The 7,184-nt window shown below is 45.7% G+C and overlaps 1 pseudogene; it reads right to left on the bottom strand.

The window, feature by feature from the left end:
• Positions 1 to 3,561: 3,561 nt before the first annotated feature.
• LOC132822060 (ATP synthase F(0) complex subunit C3, mitochondrial-like) lies at positions 3,562 to 4,093 on the bottom strand (annotated as a pseudogene).
• Positions 4,094 to 7,184: the final 3,091 nt, after the last annotated feature.

Below are 7,184 nucleotides of genomic sequence, written 5' to 3'. Positions count from 1 at the left end.
GACCCAATATACTGACCACTGGAGCGGACAGCAAGAACTGACAATCGGAAGCAGCAGAGACAAACCACTATAAATGCCGGAGGAACCATCACAGAAGCGCTTCACAGGAGGCTCCCAAGCACTGAGGATGTCACCTAGACAGGAGACGAAACGTTTGCAACACAAACTCCCAGCTCGGCGAACAGAACCACAACAACAAGCACCCGAGCTACAAATCTTCCCCCAAACATTGGTCCCATGTGGTTGGAGGGTCCCAATGCGGAAGACGAGGAGTTCTCTGTCCTGGTGTCGAGTGGTTAGGATTTGGCGATGGAGAAGACCTAGGACGTGCATGTCCATGGTGGAGTGAGAGGGGAAGTTAAAGTGTTTGGCCACGGGGCAGTGGGGTTGTTTCATGCTTGCGTCCTGGAGATATTCTCTGAAGCATCCTGCCTCCTCCAATGAGAAGCCCACATCGGGAGCAATGGATACAGTAAATGAAATGTGTGGCAGTGCTCAAACGTCGATTCTCCTGCTTCTTGGATGCTGCCTGACTGGCTGTACTTTGCCAGCACCACACTCTTCGAGAATGTAGGAATGGCAGAACAATGATGTGTCTAACTGCCAGACTGGAAGGAACAGACAGTCCTACTGGAGTGGGGAGAGGGGAGAGAGGGCATGGTGACAGAGAATGGACCAAGGAAAGCTAAAAGGAAGGTAAGTAATGGGAGTGGGTTCACAATCTGAAGGTGTTGAACTCAATTAAGTCGAGAAGGCTGGAAGATGCCTAGTCTGAAGATGTAATGTTGTTCCTCCAGTTTGTTTTGTGATTTACTGGAGCACTGCAGCATGCCAAGGGTAGACATGTGGGCACGCGAGCAGGACACCATGTTAAAATGACCAGCAATGGGAAGGTCAAGTCCCTGCTTGCTTACAGACACAAGCAACAGCATCTCATCTTCAGACCAGATACTTTCCAACCTTATGCATTCAACATTGAGTTCAACATCTTCAAATTGTGAACCCAATCCCATTCTTTCCCTTCCTTTTAGCTTTACTTGTTGCATTCTCTCCCCTCCCTTCACCCCAGGGGACTGTCTGCTTCTTCCAGTCTGGCAGACCCACCACTGTTCTGCCATTCTCACATTCTGATTGCTTCAGCTGCACTTTCAGCAGCCTCTCTCACCCAGCACTCCAACCCCACATTATCGCACAAATGTTGCCCCCTCCACATTTCATGTCAGCTCTGATGAAGAGTTATCTAGACTCGAAAAATTAGCTTGCTGTCTCTCCATTGATGCTGCCTGACCTCCTGTGAATTCCACCAGTCTCTGTTCATGCTGCAATGACTTACAGAATGAGCATCATTGCAGGGTCAACGCTCATCAAAGTGGCAAGTCAGTCCTGTGCAAAATAATATATCAACCAAATACTCTAGAAAGGGTCATGTTGGTGTGACTACCTCCTCAATTTCTGAGAGTTAACAATGCAGGGCAAATTGGATAACATACTGCAGTGCAGAGATTGGATTTGATTTGATTCATTATTATCGCATGTGCCGAGGGACAGTGAAAAGTTTTGTTTTGCATGCAGTACAGGCGGATCAGAACAATCAAAGTGGTAGTAGAACAATGCGAGGACTATAGTGTTAAAGCTGGAGAGTAGGTGCTCAGAGAGGGAGGATTCTGGATCAGTGGTGCTGGAAGAGCACAGCAGTTCAGGCAGCATCCAACGAGCAGCGAAATCGACATTTCGGCCTTTATTCCTGATGAAGGGCTTTTGCCCGAAACGCCGATTTCGCTGCTCGTTGATGCTGCCTGAACTGCTGTGCTCTTCCAGCACCACTGATCCAGAATATGGTTTCCAGCATCTGCAGTCACTGTTTTTACCCTGCTCAGAGAGGAAGTTCAACATTAAGTTTGAAATTTGAGAGGTCCATTCAGAAATCTGATAACAACGGGAAAGAAGCTGTTCTTGAATCTATATAGACACGTATGCTAACTTTTATGTATTCAGCCTGATGGAAGAGGGTGGAAATCAGAGTTAAACAAAGTTACTTTTCATTCTTACTCCCCACTGAACTATTAAATTTATTGAATCTTAGGTTACTCATCATTTATGTCGGAGCTCCACAGGAATATTTCAGCAAATGTTTCCAGCAGTATGTCATAACATTTTTACCTTTTGAAAAGGGTAGGTAGTTTTACTGAATTCCTGTTGTGTACAGACTTGTTCACAGATGCGCCTGGGAGATAACAGGAGAAGAAATTGGAGAGTAAAACAGTACTGACATTGACAGAAATAGATGCATCCAAACAGCTGTAGCTTTAGCAATTGACCTGACCTGATCCGATAGCATTTAACAAAGCTTGGTGTTGAAAGAGTGATTCTCTACTGAAGTGAGAGACTGTTTGATGCAAGCACTTCAGAGACCTCACAGTTAAAATCAAGTTTCTGTTAATGCTTGTCCTGTCGCAATTTATTTTTCATAAGATTTAGGAGGTTAACTGTCGTACAAATCACTTTTAAACAGCAAAAATCCATGCTTGCATAGTACCCTCGAGGTTGTGAAATGTCCCAAAGTGAGGACTGCAGATGCTGGAGATTAGAGTCGAGAGTGTGGTGCTGGAAAAGCACAGCAGGTCAGGCAGCATCCGAGGAGCAGGAGATTCAACGTTCAGGCAAAAGCCCTTCATCAGGGCTTTTGCCTGAAACATCAGTTCTCCTGCTCCTCGGATGCTGCCTGACGCTGTGCTTTTCCAGCACCACACTCTCAATTCAAATGTCCCAAAGTGTTTCACAGGAATGATGAATGAACAAAATTGACAGAGAAGGAAGGTTTAGGTGGGCTGAATAAAAGCTGGAACAGTGAGATGGGTTTTATGCAATGCCTTAAAGGGAAAAGGGGAGATAAAAATATGTAATGAGAGAGATAAAGTCCAGTTGTCAGTGTCGGAATGATTAAAATTGGGGATACGCGGGTTAGAGTGGAAGGACTGCAGGGATCTCATAGGCTTCCAGTTTGGAGGTGGCTACAGAGATGGGGAGATGTTCGGCCATGAAGGATTTTGAAAATAAGAAAATAAAACGGAAAACATTAGATATATCCAACAGGTCTGCCTGCAATTTTGCAGAAAGAATCTAAGTTAATGTTTTAAAACAAATTTGTTTCTTCTTCTGAAACCCACCTCCTGACTCCCCAAAGCCAGACCATCATCTACAAAGCAAAATGCAGGAGTGTGATGTAATACTTCCCACATGACTAGATGAGTGGAACTCCAACAATAGTCAAGAGGCTTGACACCATCCAGGACAAAACAGCCTACCTCGTCCACCACCTTAACCATGCATTCCCTCCCATCACCGAGTCACTCTTTATTTACACGTGGACAGTTCTTGACACTGGTTCAGCTTCCTCAGAGGCAGCTCTCAGAGTGAACAGGATGTCTGACACTCCTGTTCTTTTTTTCTTCTTGTTTAACCATTTTATTCAGTGACTCCTGCTCTATTAAATCAGAAGAGATCTTACACAATTGGATTGAAAAAATAATCCTATTTCAATACTTTGTGGTGACAGAGGCCAAAGTCACACACTACAATAATTTACTCTTCCCCAGCCATCTTCCAGATTCTCCCAGAGGAATTTACATGGCAAACAGGATCAGGAAGGCAACCATCAGACAGAAGAGACCCATAGCTTCATACAGGGCAAATCCCAAGATAAAAGCTGTTGTTTCAGGGAAGGGTCCCTGGCATAACCAATGATCAAGCTGCCGAATACCATCCCAATACCAACACCAGAGCCTGCCACTCCAACAGTAGCAGCACCAGCACCGATGAACTTAGCAGCAGTATCGATGTCCCTGGAGGTGACACTGGTCTGGAGGTCTCGCCTTCCAGTCTGCACTAGTGCATTTCCTGGTGCAGGGAGGAACTGCGCTTGTTCATTTCTGATCTCTGGTCTGAAGACTGAGACCGACATTGGTCAAAGGAATGTCCTCGAAGTGCTGCGAACCACAGCAGGGCAGGAGACAAACTTAGCACAAGCATACATCATGATTAGACCCGGTCTCAGATTCCAGCCGCCCCCTTTTTCCTCTGCCTCTCCTTCTCTCCGGCAACGCTCCTCAATGACACTCCTGTTCTTATCTGCCAGCCAGGGTTCCCTGATTGGACCAGACTAACAGCTCCAATCAGAGAACTCATGCTGTATGAGGTCCACCTGGCTGACCTCATTAAATCCCTCCCCGTCTGAGTCTGAGCACATAGGAAAGCTCTGTCTTTTGTAGCTCGCAATGGGGTGTTTTAGCACTGAGTCAGGTTCCTCAGACTCTGCCTCTGATAAGGGCAGGAGTGTAACACACAGTAGCTCACCTCTTGTGCCCAGAGCATCTTGGAAGAAATTCATTCCCTTCTTCAAGCAGCAAAGCCATTGAGGCAGTGCCATCCACTCTGTGTGTGTCTGATTCCGAGGTTTCTTCCATGCTTGATGGACAGGGAGAACCAGGGATTCAACCAACCTTTCCGACTGTTCGGAAGAGCCAGGCATGTTTTACTCCTGCCTTGTTTCACATTTCAGCTTCCACATGGTCCATGTCCTTGTTCAGAAGCATGGCACTGACCCAGACTTTATACCATACAGGGCCATTCCCGTGGCTCCTGCGCCAAACTTTGTCCCCTGTAGTGAACTATGTCACTTTGCAAAGTCATGTGTGTGGCATTGGCTGCCATTTCAGGGCAGCACATTAGTTATTGGGGACTCCATAGTTATGGAGACAAATAGGAGTTTCTGTGGGAACAAGAGAGACTCGTGGCTGGTGTGTTGCCTCCCATGTGTGAGGGTTTGTGATGTTTCGGAACGTGTTTCAGGATCCTTGAGGAGGAGGGGAGCAACCCCAAGGCGTGGTCCACAGGTACTAATGACATAGGTAGGAAAGGGATGAATTTAAGGCAGAAATTTAGGGAGCTAGGGTGGGAGCTTAGTGCTAGAACAAACAGAGTTGTTATCTCTGGTTTATTGACTGTGCCATGTGAGATGGTGACCAAACAGGTGAGTGAGGGTAAAGTGGTTGATGTGGTGTACATGGATTTCAGTAAGGTGTTTGATAAGGTTCCCCACTGTAGGCAATTACACAAAGGATTAAGGATGATTTAGCGGTTTGGATCTAAAAGTGGTTCGCTGAAAGAACACAGAGGGTGGTGGTTGATGGGAAATGTTCATCCTGGAATTCAGTTACTTGTGGTATACCGCAAGGATCATTGGTGCCACTGCTGTTTGTCATTTTTATAAATGGGTTAGTAAAGTTGCGGATGACACTAAGGTCGGTGGCATTGTGGATAGTGCTGAAGGATGTTGTAGGTTACAGAGGGACATAGATAAGCTGCAGAGCTGGGCTGAGAGGTGGCAAATGGAGTTTAATGCAGAAAGGTGTGAGGTGATTCACTTTGGAACGCGCAACAGGAATAAAGTGTACTGGGTGAATGGTAAGATTCTTGGCAGTGTAGATGAACAGAGAAATCTCAGTGTCCATGTACATAGATCCCTAAAAGTTGCCACCCAGGATGATAGGGCTGTTAAGAAGGCATATGATGTGTTAGTTTTATTGGTAGAGGGATTGAGTTTTGGAGCCACGAGGTCATGTTGTAGCTGCATAAAACTCTGGTGCGGATGCACTTGGAGTATTGCGTACTGTTCTGGTCACTGCATTATAGGAAGGATGTGGAAGCTTTGGAAAGGAAACAAAGGAGATTTACTAGAATGCTGTCTGGTATGGAGGGAAGGTCTTATGAGGAAAGACTGAGGGACTTGAGGCTGTTTTCATTAGAGAGAAGAAGGTTGAGAGGTGACTTAATTGAGACATATAAGATAATCAGAGGTTTAGATTAGGGCGGACAGGGAGAGCCTTTTTCTTTGAATGGTGATGACTAGCACGAGGTGAACAAAGCTTTAAATTGAGGGGTGATAGATTTAGGACAGATGTTGGAGGTAGTTTCTTTACTCAGAGAGTAGTAGGGGTGTGGAACACACTGCCTGCAACAGTAGTAGACTCCAGATTTAAGGGCATTTAACCTGCCATTGGATAAACACATGGATAAGAATGGAATAGTGTAGGTTAGATTGGTTTCACCAATCGGCGCAACATCGAGGGCCGAAGTGCCCGTACTATGCTGTGAAGTTCTATGTTCTAATACTTCCTGGAGTCTATGTATTGTAAAGGATAATCGCAGTTTTTCTATCATGTCCCCGTGTTTGACAAGTGCACTCTGTGCAGATCCGGACACTTTGAGCGGGCGTCCACAATGACTAAGAACATTGAGCCCATGAAAGGACCTGCATAATCAATGAGTAAACAAGGCCAGGGTTTACATGGCCATTCCCACGAAAGAGAGGGAGCTGCTGACTCTAATTGGCACCCTGGGCACTGTCTCAACAACACAGTTATGTCTGCATCTAACCCTGGCCACTAGACATAACTTTACCAAGATCTTCGTTTTGGAAACCCCTAGATATCAGCCAGTATCTGGCGGGGACATGTGCTCGCTCTTGCTCCCCATAATCCTCTTCTGTGATCTGGTCTGTCTGGATCCAAAATGGTTTCAATTCTAGTTGTGATGTTCTTTTTGCTTTCACCACTAGCTGTTTCATTTTTGCCAGGACCAGATCTTTTTGTGTCCAAAGGCTGATGTTGTCCACTGTGAATGAATGTGTGTCCAGAAAATTTAAAACCATTACGGACTCTTACAGTGGCAGTACCACAGGTGGGAGGTGATTGAATCCATCTGAATTTGCTACTTTGCTTTCCTGGGTGGTGTTCCAACTTGTAATTATACGCGACTGGAGCTCAGCGACAAAAGTTCCTCCAGCACTCTCTGTTTCTATCTCTGCTTTATCCTTAAGGCACTACATAATTCCTATCTCTTTGTTCCAGCTTTTAGTCAGGTCTCCTAATCTGGCTGAAGCTGACCTATGACTGATGGCCCACTCACACTGCCCTCTCCATTGGGTCACCTATGAGCTAATACTACCCCGATATCGTATGGGGAGGCATTGCACAATCTCACTTGGGATTCTACTCCCAAGGTGCAGTGAAATGTTAAAGATATGGACAGCAAAGTTCCTACTCGGGTGACACTACACTAATTAGCCCCAGGTTCACACACGGGTTCCAACAATACATTTGTAAATCATCCAGTGAAACATAAGA

Source organism: Hemiscyllium ocellatum, chromosome 14 (genome assembly GCF_020745735.1).
Source record: "Hemiscyllium ocellatum isolate sHemOce1 chromosome 14, sHemOce1.pat.X.cur, whole genome shotgun sequence".
NCBI classification, from domain to species: domain Eukaryota; kingdom Metazoa; phylum Chordata; class Chondrichthyes; order Orectolobiformes; family Hemiscylliidae; genus Hemiscyllium; species Hemiscyllium ocellatum.
This window is presented reverse-complemented; position numbering and strand designations above follow the sequence as displayed.